Below are 20,000 nucleotides of genomic sequence, written 5' to 3' on the forward strand. Positions count from 1 at the left end.
GTATCATATGTGCGTATCAAAAAAAATAAAAAAACCCAGCAGGTGTACACCTACACACCTACACACACACACACTTATACAGCTATTCTCCAACCACACAAATGCATTCTACAACTCCCCTAAAGATACAATATCTCCTTATTGGCAGGCCACTCTGTTAGAGACAAAAGGTCACCCCGTGAAAATATTAAACTTCTAACAGCCCTTTGCCCTACTCGCCTGCAAATATGCGGAGAAAGCACAAAAAAAGGTGTTGTGTCCTCCATGTATCATTATAGCTCCCGCCTTCATCCAGGACTCAGCGACCTGAAGGCCAAGCCTTTATTGGTCTCAGATGCAGCTTGACTTCCAATGTACAAAAGATCCTATTATACCTCTGAATATGAAAACCTGCCTTCACACACTCTCTCTCTCTTTCACACACACACGCACACACACACACACACACACCCCTTCACGCACACACATTTTCACACAGACACTGTATTACATACAACATGCAGAGACTTATAAACACACACTCTCACGCACACAAACACAGTCTGACAGTATGCTGAGTGTTGTTTCTGGGGTCCATGTGTATGTGTGTGTGTGTGTGTATTTATGCATGAGAGTATATGTGTTTTGATTGTCACATGAAGGAGGAAGTATGTAAACCACAGCATCCTGTCTGACCGCTTACAATTAGACATGGAGATCGTCTCTGTTCTTAAAGCTCTAAGATAACCTTGTGTGTGTTTGTATTTGCGTGTGTGTGTGTGTGTGTGCACATGCAAGCAAGCACAGAAAAAGGCACACATAGTCAAACACACATAACAAGTGAGTTTGAGAAAGACTGTTGCTCTGTTGTGTCATGCAGAAGGAAAATACAAGGTGCTGGTGTTTGGAGAACATGGGTGTGTCTATGTGCATGTGTGTGTGTGAACACAAATATGCATACATCCTCAAACACACACACTGAGTGAGTCTTGGTGAGGTTGTTACTGTGTTGTGTTACACATAAGGAAACGACAAGGTCTGTGTGCATGTGTGTGAGAGTGTGTGTATGTGTGCATGTGTGTGAGAGTGTGTGTATGCGTGCATGCGTATGGGATTCAGCCATCAAATCATTTTTTTTTTTTTTTTTTTTAAAGCTTGATTTCCCTCGGGAGTTGACAGAGGTCATCTCATCCGCCAGGGATGAAAACAACATTTGCATGCGATTTGTCACACCCACGACATTAAAGTTTTATCCAGACAAAAACATGTCAAATAAATTCACATGCCAATGAAGACAGGCCTACAGTAGCTGGGATGCAGCCCAACGCCACATCTAATTATGAGGGCTACTATTATTGGGCATCAAACTGCTCAACCTCAACCCCCCCCCCCCCCCCCGACCCGCAGCCGATGAATGAAAGGCCAGGGACATTTCCTTTTTGTCGTTCGTATGATCGCTCTTTCCATCCTCTCTATGTATACCAAGCTGCCAATCAGCATTGGAGCGCGGGGCTAGCGGGCTAGCGGATGATTCCAGAGGCTGGACGTTGACGCGTGGATTTAAATAATAAAGGAGAGGTTTCTCCAGCGGGCCCACGGCGCCTTGCCAATAAGAGAGCAGGGAAAAATGGCACAGAGCGCAGAGAAATAACTGCAAATTGAGGATATAATGAACACGTTTAATATTTCATGCTCCCAGGATGGAAATATCTTTAGCCTGGGATTCTCTCTCTCTCTCTCTCTCTCTTCCTCTCTTTTGAGGGAAATGGGGACTCTTCTCGGCCACTGAGAGCCATGAGAGAATTAGATTTTCACTCCGCTCTGAGAGAGGAGACAGAAAGACACAGATGCAGAGAGCTTTAAAACTCTTCTCTTTGTCTAGTTGAACATCAGTCATTCGGATGAGTCAGACGTACGTACAAAGTTGATCCACAGTTGATCTGATAGGACTGATGTCTCATGAATTAGCTAACTTCTCGCTCTCTCTCTCGCTCTATCGCTCTCTTCTCTGGCTTTCTTTCTCTTTGTGACACACTCAAGCCATTACAATGTTACAGAACACAAAAGAAAAAGGTAGTCTTCTAATGAGATTAAGACAACAATGCGCATTTGCATTGTTTTAAATCCCGATTAAAAGAAAAAATAAATCTTGCTGGGACATTTTGTCTTCTTCTTTTGATCTCTTTTGGCCCCTACAAGACCTTGTTTTCCCCTCTTAAACAGCTAAAGAGAAGATAGCGTTGGAATGAAATACACACTACTACAGGTAATGTTTATTTTTCATTTCTCAGAATTTTTGACAAATGATTTTGCCAGACTGCCAGTTTAATGGAAACCTACCATTTCCAACATCAACTACTTGAACATGATAGTCTCATTCATCCATGAATACCCTACCTGAACTGGACTTTGAAGTCAACTACAGGGCCTACTAAGTACAGGTTTCTAAAAACCACCAGGACAAAACAGTTAAGGATATAGGCATTGTATCCCCTGTCAAAAGCCTATTGTTCGGTCTAATATTGAACTCATTTGACTTAACACAAAGTCTTAGGACCATTTGCTTAGAGGAGACAACATTCCTCAGGGAGGTCCAATGGGAATGCACCTTTTGGGGTCACATGACAGGGAGTTCATTAGAAGAGCCCCCAACCAGGCTGGCTTCATTTGAATCCTCTTTAAGGTCCATTATTCTGAACACAAACCCAATGTCTTTGAAGATTAACACTTTAAAACCCAATGGGAAGTTGTAAATCTCTGTCCTAGGGATCGTCTGTCTAGGTTACAAGAGAAAGAAGAGAGAGGAGGGAGAGAGAGAGAGAGAGAGAGAGGGAGACAGAGAGAGCACACTCTGTTACGCTATGGGAGATGGAACCCTCCATCAATAATAAATATCAGCCAACGCTAATCTCTCCTTTATTTTCCTTTTAGCATCTGTCACTTACAGCCATAAGACCTGGCTAATAAGAGCCCTCTGTGCTAGTGCGAGGAAAATTAATTGCCTTACATGAATAATGATTATGTTGACGTTAACTAACATGTCTACAACACGATCTAAAATTTCCAGTGTATCCTCCAAATCCTTTTTTTTTTTTATCAGGTTTGCTCTGACAGTTTTCGCTATTATTATTATCATTATTTAATTTCTTTTGCGATTAAGTAAAAATAACTCAGTGGAAAGCAGGTCAAGTGTACACCACACATTTATGTGATAGAAAGTCCTGGTTTCAGAGGAAGGACAGATGAGGCCTACTGAAAAATTCATCTTTGCTTGTCCTGGATTCGTACACTGATCAACGCCTGAAAAAAAAAATCACTTTTAATCTGTTGAAGGATCATGCATTATTCATAGCTGTATTTCAAACATTAAATCTATGTACTAATTTCATTTATCACAGGCAAAAAAAAAAAAAAAGAAAGAAAGAAAGAAAATCAAACCTAAGAACTGTACCACAAATACTCAATTACACTAAACAACTCAGTATCTCCTGGGAGGACATTATGGTTCACATGATCCTTTTCAAAAGCATTTCAACGTCTTGATAAGACAAACATCAACATCTTACATACACACTTTCACTTCCAACACATTTAACGTGATGCTAATGAGTCACTGGCAGCCAACAATCGTTGTGTGAGAGGATTTACTTTGATATTTATGATATTTACTATAGTATTATTGCTTACCACATCTACTATTGACACAAAACCGCTATACTGTTTAACTCTATGTTTTCTACGGTGCTTAAACGCTGTGGAAATTGACCATTCAGTTCTGTGCTCGAATACAATAAACTCTTTACCCTCTCAGTCTAAACTCCTCGACAGGTTTCTCATTTGCATTGCGTTTATCTGAGGCTTATGTCTTAGCATAGCTTTTCACAAAGCAAAGTTCACAACACTTGCGTACAGAGCAAACTGCCCCAGTGTGACACTAACTTGGAGGTTTTTGGAAGTGAGAACTTTTTACAGGGTTTTCACATATTTTTGGAAACACACATACAGCACTGTTCTTGAGGTTGTCTAACACAGCAAACACATCTCTCTGTGTTCATTTAACACTGTCAAGAGTAAATTTCACATCCACAAAAAACACAACATGGTCCATTATGCTGTCTATGGGAATTTTTTCAACATTCACATTCACGTTCATATTTCATATTTTAGGTGTACTGGAAGGCTTATGTGTGTGCTTTATCTCAGTGTTAATCCTGCAAGGTCCCTGTGACTGGGAAAAAGCACGCTGCTCTTAAATCAGTGTCAGCATCTGTCAAAGGGGAGAAGTCTCAGAGACATCAGACCATCCCAGGTGCAGCCAGATCTGTGAGCTCCACGCTAATCTGGCTGTCGAGAAACCAGAGCCTGGCATCGCTGGCTCCTTAGTTACGTGGAGACTTGTTTGTGAGAGGTAGTGTCTCCCCTCCCCTACCCTCCTCTCTCTCTCTCTCTGCTCCTGTTGTGTGTCTCTGTGATCCACCAGTCATGTATATGATTGGATTTTGGCTTAACAAAAAACCTGAAATTACACACCTATTGTGAGGCGGCTAAGCCAGGTTGTGCAGTGATAGGGGCAGGCCCTTGTTGCAGCTCTCTTGGCAGCCTGGAGGCTGGATCCCGCCCCCTTGTCCCTTCCAGGTTGTTGAAGGGAATGGATAATAGGATTAAACTGCCTGCTACTCTCTGGGTAGCCCCGATTGCCACTTTTGGTGGGCTGCTTTGAAAAAAAAGGAAAAAAAAAAACAAAAAAGAGGGCATTGGGTTGGAGGTCGACCCCCTGAGTGATGCCAGGGCATGGGGTGGGTGTGGACAGGTTTGATCCCCATCCTGGGTGCCACCCTAAACCCAGCAGTAGAGAGCGGGCATGGTGGTGGAGTGAGAGGGTGAGAGAGAGTGCCATCTGTGAGGGTCGCCTTATCACCCCGAGGACTCGTCTGTGTTTCTTACAACGATGCTGATAAGACCAAGTGTGACTAACGTGGCATGCAAATCTCCACAGACCAGACACACACGCACACGCACACGCAAACACACACACACACACACACACAAACACACGCACACACACACACACACAAACACACGCACACACACGCACACACATACGCACACACACACACACGCACACGCACACACACACGCACACGCACACGCAAACACAAACACACGCACACGCACAAACAAACGCACGCACACACGCACACACACACAAACACATGCGCACACACACACGCACATACACGCACACGCACACACACACACACGCATAGACGCACACACACATAGACGCACACACACAAACACATACACGCAGAGATGCACACATACATGCACACGCGCGTGCGCACACACGCATAGACGCACACATACATGCACATGCGCGCGCACACACACACACACACACATTTTCGTTCATACACACAGGCAGCCATACGTACAAATAACTCACACAGATGCATACGTAAACACTTTCTCATGAATGTGCGAACACGCCCACGCACACACACACACACACACACACACACACACATACATTTAGCAGGCTGGGGAAACACCCAGTCTTTTGTGTGTGTGTGTGTGTGTGTCAGTGAGACAGAGACTGTGGGTGGCAGTAGGACTGCTCTCAGAGGAACAGGTAATGACAGAGAGCGCATTTGTGGACTGCTGTCCTGCCATCGGCTGTAATTACAGCTGAAAGTGACAGCTTATTACGTAAACAACCACAAGAGGGGAAAGGTGACAATGGGAGGGGCTCAGTGACATCACCGTGGCTTTTAGTGACACTGAATGTCAACCATAGAGCTGCACTTAATAACTCTGCCTGCATCCAGGGTCTTCGCCTCCTTACTGCTTATACACAATCCCACACACACACTCACACACACACACACACACAAACACACACACGCTCTCATAATGTAGTTCACAGTTATGAGGGACAGATAAACCAAGTACGGCATTACACGGTTCCCTTGCTTTGTATTTCAATTTGATTTAATTGAGTGTTATTGTAATTTGTTATTACGATTGAATGTGATTAAATAACTCAGTTATTCAGTGCCGTAATTATACTACTGTGGTTTTCAGTGACTGATGTAAAACAGGGATTATGACAAATAGATATGTAAGGTTAAGTCAGATGAAAAATAATGCCTACCAAAGTCCCAGATCAATACATAACAGTGATATGACACTGTGATTATGACACTGTAATTATAAAAATGATTACACAGGTGTAATATGATACCAGAGCGAGTGTGAAATTCATATTTCATTTAATAACATAGTCTGATTTCTGAGGCCTGGAAAATGGTGTAAAAATAGAGCCTCTCCTGGCTTATTCTCTAAACACCATGGCAAGTTGACTGAGGCATATTTTAATATACGATCTCTCTCTCTTTCTCTCTGTCTCTCTCTCTCTGTCTCTCGATCGAGCCCCAGGCTGCTATAACAAAATGAAGGCCTTGCACCTAGCAGAGGAAATGACAGCTGACCCTACCTGCCCTCTTCTTCTCCCCAATTCACTCACACTGTTAACACCTTAACAAACACACACCCCTCTCACTGCTCCGTATGTGTGTGTGTGTGTGTGAGACTGCACACCTACACACTCACTGACCCCTCAAGCTTTACCTCTGATTCTTTTAACTGTCTGCAGCTAGATATAAGTAACAAGAATCTCACAGTTTCTCTTTCTACACACACACACACACACACACACACACGTCGCACCCTCTCTGGGCGGTTTCCTGCTCCTCCTGTGCATTCTTACTCTTCATTATGAGGACAATGGGAAAGTGCCTCAGCCTGTGCCAATACTACTAAATATAAATAATGCAAGGTCAATGTTTTTCTACTCCTCTCTCCTCTTATTCCCAGTGGAGGAGGAGACACAGAGAGAGAGACGGAGAGAGAGAGAGATGGAGAGAGAGAGAGAGAGAGAGAGAGAGAGAGAGAGAGAGAGATTATCCTTAACAAGGCTCAACCCCGCTTATTAGATCCTTCAGGACTTGCCACACACTTCATCTGACTGAATCTCTGGCTGTGTCCCTTTCTCTTTCAGTTCAGAGTCGTGTGTTAATGCCATGATACTTAATCAGATAAATACAGAAAAATGAGCCACGTGGATTTATTACAGGCTTTGTTGTTGTGTCTATGTTGACACTAATTTTTGTAGAGACTGTCAAGGGTGTTTAAATATTTTGGGAGTCCATGTCCTGTTTTGGACAACAATAACAGTTTAGCTGTATAACAAAGACATTTCACTGCCTCTCCCTCCAATTTCAGGCCCCCTGCACTGAACAGGTTTAATGAATATCATTACCGTTGTTGTTGTTGTTGTTATTGTTATATTGAAATAAATGAAACACCATTACCGTTTGTTGGGAGAGTAAAAGTAACCATGAATCTAATCAGCCAAAAACCAAAAACTGTAATTCCCATTAGAAACCCTCTTTGAAAACACCTACTCCACTTCCATGAAGGAAGAGAGACATGTACACAGAAGCTCTCTTTCCCTGGTCCTCTGGATGTGCAGTCTGGACTCTACACACTCTCCTGAAGTGAGTAAGCTGAAGGGATCACTGAGGGAAAGGGGAGGAAGCGACAGTGGGGATGGATGGGAGATAGGGGGTAAAACCATACGCACCCAGGCTGACTTCTCCAACAGCTATGAGACTCCTAACCATCTGCCATTTAGAGCACACACACATACACACACACACACACACACCCTGACTGGACCTGTGCAGCAGTATGCGCTGTACAGATTACAGTGTGTGTCTCTTTTCCTATTATCTGTGTTTATGGTAGTCGTTTATAAAGTTGTCATAACTTATAATAACCGTGTAAATCTTAACCAAATAATTAACATGTGCTGCTGCCGTGGATGTTTATGTGTTCTGTGAAAATGTTTGAACACAGACACTGTCAATTTTTAAAAGACATGAAAACGCATTAACGTACTACATTGCTAGCCTATGGATTGTTACGTAATAAAAACGTTTCAGCTATCTGCTCTTTTTATTATCCATGTTGGTTTGAACTGCAGCTGCCCCAAGAAACTTCTTTTTTTTAATCCCACCTAACAACCCAAAAGGGGGCAGACAGCTTTTAACTACACATGCTCCACATTCCAGGATATATCTTTACATAAAGAGCATAACATTAGACATACATACTACTCAGAGGGACTTCACAACAACCAGCCGATGTGTATACACTGCAACTTAATGGATGCACGAGGTTAGCACGACATATGGAAGTGGTATCACAACACACTGGACAAGCAAAATCACACCAAACGTCATTCGATATAGCGTGGCCCATTACAAGGACGGCCATTTAGCCTGAATTAGCAGGCTAATTGGCCGGATGGTGTTATATAAAGCTGAATATTACCCGTGGGACATTCGGAAATTTCGGCAACGTTGTCCTGAAACATGCCATGGGCGTCCCCCGGCTTCCTGCCAGGCCAAAAAAATGTACCGAGCCCAAAGGGGTTGTGGGAATGCCAGCGTTCCATGTGGAGGTCACTGATATTGTCTCTGAGAGAGTGACTACGGGAACATCAAATCTCCACCATCGCAAGCGGCATTTTAGAAATAAATCTCTTTAGGAGTGCTTGTGTGTGAGCTCACTTCTATCATGAGATAGCGCTGTCTTAAAAGTCCACATCGAATCTGATATGTCAGCATCACATGCTAAGAAATAGACAGAGGGAACTCCCTCTGCAATTACACACACACACACACACACACACACACACGCTGACAAACTAACCATGCTGATGAGATCTGGTTTCCGCGGTGACACCGAGCTAAAATTAACAACGTTTAGCCACCGGCGGTGAACTGACACTCTACTCTACAGAGAGCTATCAACGAGCGTCAACACCGGATTCCAATTCCCCCCTACCACGTCTTCACCAATTCTCACCGCCAAGACATAAACAAACGCCTCACACCACTGTCAGTCACGCTTCAGCCAATGGAGACGGCTTTTTGAGCAAGGGGTGTGTCCCTCTCTGTACATAGTCCTGTTGAATCAGCTAAAATTCAAAGACGCTCGTTATGGAAGTGATGTGTGTGGCTAACATACGCCCTAATACAGTTTTCTATTTTCACTTCAGTCCCAAAAAGGACTTGTCCCGAAGCCTCCACCTACCGCGAACAAATCTGCAAGAATTCAGAGAAAAAAAAAAAAAGAACACAAAAAGAAGTAAAGAAAGTGGCATAGACACCAATCAAAAGAGTCAAATATATCGAGTTGTAGCTCTGAATAAACGAAGGGTGGGGGTTGGGCTACACTATAACAGTGCATACAATCACTAACATGATCATTATTTTCACCTCTGAGGTGTAATACGGATTGATCAGAAACTAACAGTTACCTACCCTCATCCTGAAAAGCAGACCTACACACCCATACACTCTTGAAAAGTGTCAATGTCACACCTACGTAAAAAAGGATCAGAGAATGTCCTATACGATTCTGCAGGCAGGGGGGAAGTTAGGACTCATTAGTTTCCCCTTTAACCAGAACAATGGCAGTGAAAACTCCTACACACGTTCTGTACCACTGAACGGTGCTCACAGGGCAAATGTAAGAAAACATGCGTGAGAACTCCCCACGAGAGAAATCTAGCAATGCTCTATCTATCTATCTATCTATCTATCTATCTATCTATCTATCTATCTATCTATCTGACTTCTCATCTGTGTGTCTATTCATCTATCCATTAGTTCATTTATTACAGTAAAGGCCTGCATGCTTTAAACCCAGGCACTACTGAATATCCTACCAACCATTGCTTTGTCAAACATTTCCCTATTCATTTGTGTATTCCACAACTACGAACAATGCTTTCCAGCAGCGCCGCTTGTGTCTTCTCTCTGAATGTAGGGTGTGAAGTCCGGGGGGGGGGGGGGGGGGGGGGGGGGGGGGGCGCGGTCAGAGTGGTCCAGCCCAGGTGAGAGTGAGTAAGACATCTTGGTTATCTCCAGTTAATGACACATCCAAGCCTGAGGAGTGGATCTCGGAGCAGCCGTAAATAAGAATCGGGATCTGTCATCCCAGTACAGCGCTTCAGCCTGTCACAACTTTCACCGCAAAGTGAACACCCGATACATCCTGTGGCCCCTGTGAGGAAGGGTCGCATATTTTCTCCCGCCGCATTGGAAATCAATGGAGAGCAAATTATTTATGGAAAATACCCTCTGTGTTGAATTACTGTCAGTGCTGGGGAGAGGGGACTTACCTAGACACATGCCAACAACAAATCATATACACACACTGTCGCCACGGTGACGGATGATAGGCAGGGGAGGCGGGGGGGGGGGGGGGGGGATTACGGGGAATCGACAAAGGTTTCATAAGAAGGACACATAACCTATTCCACCGGCTACAGTGGGACAGAGAGTGTCTTTCCTTCTACCTGAAAGGAAGGAGCGGTCATTTTTCTCTGGATTTACTCTTTTATGTATCACTGCTGAATCATCTTTAATTTGCATGTTTCAGAGAGTGTGAAGTATTCACACGTTTTCCAGTAAAATCATTACCGTACTCTGAGCATATGAATACATACACTGATTATCAGAGCTAAGAGCAGTCAAAGAGTGTAAACTCACAGTATCATGTGTGATCTCTGTGATTCAGATTATCGAATAATGATTGAAATGATTCACTACTGACAGATACACAGAAGAGCCAATCCAAGAAGATCAGTTCAAGCTCAATTAATATTACATAATCGCATATAGTAGCAGTATTGATTGGTGCTAACATTGCAAAAATCGTGATTTAAAATCACTATTTAAACTACAGAGTTACAACAGGTCCAAAAAACAAGAGCCAAAGCCCTGGTGCAGACCACCATGCAAGAGGCCACGTTGACACTGTTTAACCCCAGTTAGTGGTCGTACAAGGGATGTGAGCCTGAGCAGACGGAAGAGGGGTCCTCTCTCAGGCCTGATTTATGACAGGCAATGACAGGGACACCAGCTACCTCTTCTGAACTATACTCCCCACCAACACATACACACACTCTGTCTCACACACACACACACACACGCTCCTCATCGGGTGGGCAGACTGACAGAACAAATACTTCCTCTTACGCCCCTCACTCTTTTACAATAACATTCATCATTCCCTCGCTCCATAAATCACTTCGGTTAAAGTAGATCTGATAAGCACTGCGGTACCAGGCTCACTTCTCTCTCTCTCTCTCTCTCTCTCTCTCTCTCTCTCTCTCTCTCTCGCTCCCTCTCTCTCTCTCCCTCTCTCTTTGATCTTACAGAAGCTACTGGAACACCCCTGTAAAAACCCCCCACTGTGCCTGTCTTACTGTCCCCTAGACTGAGGAGAAAGATGTGGAAAAACTGTGGGAGAAGGCATCAAAAAACATCCTGAAGAAAAAAAAAAATTGCACCACAACATTGGAAGTACAGACTTCTATTGGTTGCTTAGGAAACGAAAAGTAAAGCACACACGCGGTGCCGTAGGTGAAACCTTGACATTTGATGAGTTTCATCAAAATCAGTTCAAATTTCGGGTCCCCAGTGAATGGCTGCTTTCATTCCTCCCTGATCATGTTCTTGATATCTTATTCAGTGAGTCTGAACATATTGTGGACTTTTAAAGTTTTAAGGTTTCACAGCTTTCTCCTGGACATTGTTATGTCCTTGGTTTTTATTCTCCTTGACTTTGAACAGAGCACTGCTTCTGTGTAGTAAGGACTTCTGAAGGGCTAACAGAGCTCTCTCTGTTAATACAAACGGCCACTAAAGTGGTTTGGTCACCGTGCTAAATGTAATTTTTGATCCCACCCCCCCACACACACACACACACAATCCTTCAGTCTGACAACAGAGTAGTGCCCCCGTGCTGACACTAGAAATCAGTGAGAGACACACAAGGGCATGTTTGTTTAAAGCGGCCAGGCGAAACACTGTTTATTTAACAGAGTCAAGTTCCATAACAGGAGCTTACAGTGACATGACTTACTTCACAGAGGGAGAAGTAGGAATACGCGGCATAAATCATTAATTTTACACTCGTTTTTAGTGGTAGTTGTTAGTATCTGATATATTGTTGGCAGCTTTTTTTTTTTAATTTTTGCACACGATGGATCTGACTTAACCAAACGTTGAACTCACACAAAAAGCTTTTATGTTTTATAAAATCAGTGATATAGTCTGAGATATACCATACTTTTTTGGGGTTGCTGATAAATGAGAAGATGTTTTTTTTATTTTGGCCATGGGTACAGTCCCAATATTTGCTGATGGCATATGGGTAGTTCCCTGACTGACCTTACAAATATAAATTGTTCTCGTTTTATGTATAAATCATAAAAAAAAAAAAAAAACAGCCACACAAAGGTTAAGAAAAGCTAGACTTGTATGATATTTACGACCTCACTTCACAAACAGGATGTGTCGAAGGGAGGCACGCATATGTAGGCCGGTAAGGGGGTCGGTGACTTTGGCTGGCAGTGGGGAAAGATTTATCAGGGTGAGGGTTAAAGGAGGGACATGGCTAGAACAAAGCAACAGGGGGGCAGGTCCAAACCAGGGAAGTTTGCTTTTACGTGTTTTCTTTTCGTTTGCAGGTTGCTCTCCGCCAGCTAAAGTCCATAAAACAAGAGAGATGGGCGCAGCGGTGGCGTGTCTGAAGTGTAATGCGATCTCTTGGGAGTAACTGCCGTTAACTTTTATCACCCGAAAATATACCCTTTACCCCCTGACAGAACGGGCTCTCATAGTCTTTATCAACCGACCGGCTTTGATTACCCACATAGTCACCGCAGAGCTCATTTCAAAGCCCCAAAACACACATAAATGCACGTATGATCTGTGAGCAATTATAAACAAAGCAAGTAACGCATAAACACACACAGGCGCAAAGTGATGCGCATACACACATACGCACGCGCACACACACACACACACACACACAAACCACATTTCCACCATTTTGCTTTGACATATGAACATTCATATGCTTAAAAAAAAAAAAGCGCACACGCACACACACACACCACACAGAGCACCAAGGTGTTAAGTGGCCATATTCATGTCCTGTTCTATGTTGCATTAGCACATAAACATCCACACAAACACAGTAAAATGTGCATGAAACAACATAAACGCATGAATTATGTGCACCTCTCAACCCCAGCCCACCCCACCCCCCCACCCCCCCCACCCCCACACACACCCACACACACTTCACATCACAGCAGGTTTAGGTTAACAGAAGGTTCTGGAACCATCCCCAGCCTGAGCCCGGCTGTCAGGGGCGAAGCGTCTCAGACAGAGTTGAATGGGGAAGCTCGGTGAGCAAGACGCTTGATTGATAAAGTCCCTATCTGGCTATTTACGATCTGGCTGCCGAGGAGCCAGCTTTCGCCAGACAGAAAAGCAATTAATCTGCAAACGAGCCGGGGAAACAGCCGGCCTGAGCATTGGAGCCCGCGTCTGCCGCGGCTCTGGAGGGAAGATAAGACTGCAGCAGCCTATTTATTGTACATTTTAATTAAGTGCTTGTTACCGCTAGTTATCTTAACAGTCACAAAATTACCGTTGTAATGCATTTTGTTTGAGGAAAAATGGAGAAGGCTGAGGTGCTTTATGAAAGCGACCACAGCTTGCCTTCATTGGAAATCGGCGGATGAATCCAGAGGAGGCGGACGCGCGGATGATGTGAACGCAGCCGCTAATGGTTATTTAATGTGAGCATCAGCGGTCCCAGGCCCCCAGCATACGGCGCTCGCACAATGGCTCTCCAAACCCTCTTTAACACTTATTTGAGATGACAGGAAAAATGAAACCGTTTGTGCTTTCAATGGAAAAGCAATCATTGGGACATTATCCTCCGCTTGCCCTATCATGCTAATGCTGGGTAAAAATGTCACCAAATGTATTTAAACGGCTGATGGAGTGTTGCTGTTGGATTCCTGCTGCCGGGCTGATTAATAAAAACCTTCAATTTGTATGTAAATGCAACCTGGGCCTCATATCGTCTTCACACCTGCACCAGGAGAGAAATAATAAACTCAAGTTTAATGTGGCAATTATGAGCGGGGTTTATGGCGCATCTGAGGGGGGGGGGGGGGGGGGGGGGGGGGGGGGTTGGGGCTTTCTGAGCCGACACCTATCGCGGGGAGGGGGGGCAGACCTGGTCTGGCCTGGATGAGACCGGACCGGGCTGACCTCTAGCGCAAACACGGTCCTCCTCTGATTGGGGTGTCGAGATAACACAGGTGACATAAACATCGTACAAGCAGGTACCGTATGACAGACATTGTACGGAAAAAAATCACATTTTGCATTTTGTATTGCTTTGTGTAGTTTTAACTGTTGTTGTTTTGTTTTGGGGTTTTTTTCAAAAGCACGGATAGATACCAGTAAAACTCATGTTCTGAGAGAATGTAACCAAACAACATCGGTGACAAAGAGTCACAGGAATGCGAAGTCTTATGATAACATAGCACACGTTTAACAATTCAAAATGTGTTATTTCTTTTAGAATCACCAGGGTAAACACTCTAATATAACACTCTATCCATTAATAAAAACCCTGAGGTCCTATTGATTTGAAGGTTAATCTAAACTGAAATGAACTTCTCATTTTTTTTTTTATTTGGCTTTACTGTTTCTCCATGTCTTTGCATCATACACATCCACTCTTACATCCGTCCAGTACACAACAAAGCAGAGATCGTATTGACTAAACGCAAGCAGAGCGAAGATTGCAGGGGAAGAGATTAAAGGTACCTGTGTTGTGTGAAGCAGTCAGGGCTGCTTCCCGTGGAGCAGAGGCCCTGGTTCGAGGCTTTGAAGATCAGGTCCGCAGCACAGTGTCTCGCCTTGACCTGTTTGACCTGTCTACAGTAGCCATCTTCAGTCCAGGACAAGACACAAACAGACCACTAGCGTATCGACCGCATCAGACCACCTTCCTCTAACTTTGGACTCTCCTGCCTTTGTACTCGCTTACCGTTTTAGGCTAAAGCAGGGTTACTCGAAAAAGAAAAAGAAAAGAAAAAAAAAAAAAACACATGATGCAACGGTTCAGCAACAGTGTGGTCAGAAACAATTGAAGTGACAATGGATTCACCATCAGGGCAGAGGCTCAAGAGCAGGAATGGAATGTGAATGTATTTCCAAAACATAGTTGGTGCGGGGCATACAAATTTCATGAGTTGCCATAGTTACTTCTTTCGAGCGCAGAAAGTTTTAGCGATGGTAAACCGTCAGTTCGCAAAGGTCACACATGAACAAACACTCATTACTCGGTACGCGTAATGGAACGGATGGTGGAAGTGTGATGAAACAAGAAGAGCGAGAACTGTCGTAGTTTAAACAAAGACCTGAATGGTAGTCACAGACCATCACAGCTAGCTTTTGATTCTCAGTGTTCGATCATACAGTACGCTGTGTCGTCATACTGCTGTTCCTGCATATCTTCTGCGATTATTGGGTCGTATAATGGAGTTAAACTGGTGTTAACTGGTTCATATCATACTGGAGGGAACCTGACTCTCTCAACTCTCAAATGGCTTTAGACAGAAGCCATTCAGTCGGCGTTCATCTTCGCTCTGTATGAAAATAACTTTTTTTTTTTTTTGTGCCGTATGAAGATTGGATTTTACAGATCACAACAGCATGGAAATGCATTCACCCGAGTGCGGCCCACATGAGAGACGAATCAAGATTTCTAATAATATTCTGTATATGGCTTCACCTAAGCGCCCCCTTTAAATGCAATGCACTATTAATATTAATATTTATGGACTGAGCAGAACTGAGATGTGTCTGTGAGAGGCAGCCAGAACAAACTTACATTTAATTCCTATGGAGGGGAAAGTCCAAATTAATTCCTATTCACATTTTAATGCTTTTATGCTAATGGCGGTTGAGAGAGAGAAAGAGAGAGAGGAGGAAAGGCCCTAGGAGAAGGAGGGTTAAAGTTTAGCGCAAGGTGCGAGAAACAGGCCCAGGATTTCACCAACTGTGCGGTGATCTGGGCATCACACTCACTGTTTGCTGTGTCTACATGTTTTATATGAACTGAGCTGTTGTAACACACACGCAACCCACAACACATGTGAATGCAAATTTACACTGATACTTTTTCCACCGTTTTTCTGGGGGAGCTTATGGTTGAAACGTAACAAAATCCGTTGGAAAACACCAGTTCTGTTTTCACAGATGTACCAGCGAAAAACTGACCATTTCCCACTGACTTGAAACAGAACAGTCACAGCATCATCTGTTTAAGAAATATCTCTCTCTCTCTCTCTCTCTCTCTCGCGCTCTCTCTCTACTCACTTCATCGCTCCAATGGGATTCCAGTCCATCCATTCTAGTTAGCTTAGCTTGCTTAGCGGTATTGAGTTGAGACAAACACAAATGGATTGCGGTGGTTGTGATCACAGGCTCCCACGCTGCTACGCTACAGCTGTCATCATTACATATTTACTGCACAGACAAGCGCCCAGGCCTTCCATACATGGGCCTATCTGTTAATGTCCGTGTCATGACACCTGAGGGCTAATTGTCATTAATTGTTCTCATTTGGACTTCAGGTCAGGCCAATCGAAACGCAGGTGTTTGGGACGGCCCTGATTATCTTTGTCCACAGATTGGGCAAAAAAAGACAGATATGTCCATCACCGCAGCTAGCCTCGTTGACGGCTGTCCATTTTTTCTACTTTTGACTCACATTAGCGGATAATTGGGTTCTGTGAGTAAAAAAAAAGAAAGAAAAAAAGAGAGAAAGAAAGACAGAAAGAAAGAAAGAAAGAAAGAAAGAAAGAAAGAAAGAAAGAAAGAAAGAGAACGGTCACAAAGAGAAGTATGACGCCAGAAGAATTTTGTGGGTTTGTCAGGGGAATTCATGAGAACAACCATGGAAGAGCGAATAGACTTTTAACTATTATATTTTTATACATGATGATGTATGTCTGTAACATGCCAGGACTCTACTTTTTCACTCATATTTTGCAATGTTTGGAACACTTTCTGACATTTAAAAAAAAAAAAATGAAAGCTCGCTAAAGAAAGATTTTTGTTTGTTTGTTTGTTTTGTTTTGTTTTTTTTTCCCTTTTGGACAAAACATAAAATTCATTGTTTAGTGAACACAACCACAGTGTAGAACTAGCTCTGAAGATGATGACAGCAATTTAATAAATTACAGTTTGAACAATTAGGAAAAACTGAAGGGCTCAGAATTATACTCAGAATTTTTAATGAAGCATCATGTTATCGAAATGAACTTATTCACGCTTGTCAGACAAAAAGGAGCTTCCATCTTTACCTGATGTCAATGCTGTCACTCTGCTTTTTCTATAACTGACATCTGCATCACACATTTCACACAATTCCACATCCATAAAGCAGGGGAATTCTCTCCTGAGGAATGAAAAACAAACAGTTACAGTGTGTTCGTGAGGTGGGTATGTATCCCACAATGCCACAGAGAGAGTGCAGAGGACGCAAAGTATAGTTCATCAACTCGCCGTGATGTAAACCCCAATCCAAATATTGCAGCGGCGTGGCGGGCTTTTTACAGCGCTTGTTTAGCGTCTCCCCGCTAATTTGTAGGGTGACATGTGCCTTAGGTCAACAGCAGCGGAGAGAGCCGCGTCGAAGCAAGAGAGAAGTTAAACACATGGGCTCCAGCCCCACCCTCTTCTCCACACACACCGCCAAATCAGCATTACATTGTGAACCTTCTAGTGTGTGTGTGTGAGAGAGAGAAAGAGAGAGAGAGAGAGAGGGCGACAGCGAGCGTGAGAGTGTTTAGGTGTTTATGTTTTGTACCCTGTTTGAATTGGGGTAATCTGTTCAGAAGTTTATGTCAAGCTACACTGTGAAATCCAATAGCACAGCCACAACTCATTCGCAATAAACAACTTCCTTGACGAAATTCACTTTCAGAAAAAAAAGTGGGGAAAAAAAACAAATGTTACATATATTACATTGCTGTTCAAAGAAAGTCTTAACTGTGGCGAAACTGTAACCGCCAAAACTGTATTACCAATGCAGCTCCCCTTTTTTTTTTAAGCTATAAGCCAATAAGCATCAATGCAAACTGAGAAGGTTGTTCCATCATCTCATATTCAGCAGCTGACCACTGTGACTTGTGTGAACAGGAGACAGCTAGAGCTTCTGGTGACCACAGGGAGATCACAAAACCAGTAAAGATCAACCGTCTCACTCCTCCTCATTACCTGATCAGGTGAAGGTACGATGACGAGCATGAGCTGTTTCTGGCCACCCCTCCTCCTCTCTCTCTCTCTCTCTCTCTCTCTCTCTCTCTCTCTCTCTCTTTCCTGATATTTATGGTGCTTAGTTAAAGAGCTCCTGAGTGAGCTTTGATGTTTAATTCAGCGACTCCTCTAGGGTCGGGACAACAGCATGGCTCGGTGTGTTTATGTGTGAGTGAGCGGAGACTTTTGAGGAGTGAGGGAGTAAGGGGCTTGTATTTCACCTTGCGGAGGTGTACACACACGCACACACACACGCACACGCACGCACACACACACACATGCACACACACGCACACACACACCAGAGGTTATAACATAGGCCTTTTACAAGGACTGTGGCAAAAATTGTGGTTACAGGAAGACGCCACAGAGAATGAAATAAACTGTGAAACGTATATTTGAATGATTAACAATGTCCCGACGAAGAGGGGTTGTTACGTGCTGTATCTTCCCTATCCGAACCATTTAGATCTCTAGACAAGGAAACAGGGAAAGACGTCCATGTAGATATATTAGGGCAGAGCCAGTCATTCACATTTAAATGCTCTTGGCCTGCCCTGAGGAGCCAGAAGACTGCAAAGAACGATCATCACTATCAAATCAAGACACAACATAATAGAGTCTCCATATCACTTAACTCTCTCTCTTTTTCTCTTTCTCTCCCCAATCCCCCTCCCCCCACCCTCCTCACACACACACACACACACACACACACACACTCCTTCTAAGATTTATTCCAGCAGTAAGGAGCTTCAGCCAGGGCCAGTGTTAGCAATTTATGGTTTAATAAGACTTACATAAGTCTTCCAGGTGTGCTTTACGTCCCACAGCCGAGCCCATTCGGCCGATTTATGGGGGGCCTTTGGATTGCGCTCTGATTTAGAGTGTACCCCCTTCTCTTTCTCACTCTCTCTCTCTCTCTGTCTCGCTCTCTCTGTCTCTCTCCCTCTCTGGTCCCCCGATTCTGTCTCAGACAGGTCTCTCACGGTTGTCTGCAACCAGTCAGTTACCGTAGAAAGCACAGTTTGGTCTAGCTTTGGAACGGTCCAGTGCTGCAGCTAGCAGGTGGTCAGATTCAGTGTCTCAGAGCCTGGCTCTGCTGGAGGTTCACTTATTAACACACACGACAGGGCAGCGCACCTGCACGAACTATTCTAATCAGGACTCATTCTAATACACTGATCTAAACTCAGCGACTCCTACAAATAAATGCTTTTTTTTTTCTTTTTTTTTTTAGCATCCCTAACTCACTGAAAGAAATAATGCTATTGTTAAAATTTCCCCAAACTTCCCCAAACAGATTCATTTATTGTATGTGAGAAGTCAAATGTATGTCCAATGACTGATGTATAAAAAATTCCTTAATCAAAGAACTGAATTTGCGTAGTCATGAATATATTAAGATGGATCATATTTCCATATTGATGTATGTTAAGGGACGTGTACATTACACACTGTTGACAATTAAACCAAGTTTTTGTTTGTTTGTTTGTTTGTTTGTTTGTTTTTAATTGTGAAAATTTCCACGTCATGAATGTGCATGATAATGTTCATTTGATCTCTTTGTTTGGTCCAGAGAGGACAGCAGTAAAAGTTTGTAAACAGAGTGCCATCGACGGTCTGGTGAACGGTGAGGCCGTCGCAGATCTGATGAATCGAGAGGCTGCCCTCCCGTTGTTCTGACAGAGAAGTGTGTGATGAAACGAGAAGTCATAAATAATGTGTGAAGTCGTTTAAATCCTC

This window comes from Chanos chanos, chromosome 2 (genome assembly GCF_902362185.1).
Source record: "Chanos chanos chromosome 2, fChaCha1.1, whole genome shotgun sequence".
Lineage (NCBI taxonomy): Eukaryota > Metazoa > Chordata > Actinopteri > Gonorynchiformes > Chanidae > Chanos > Chanos chanos.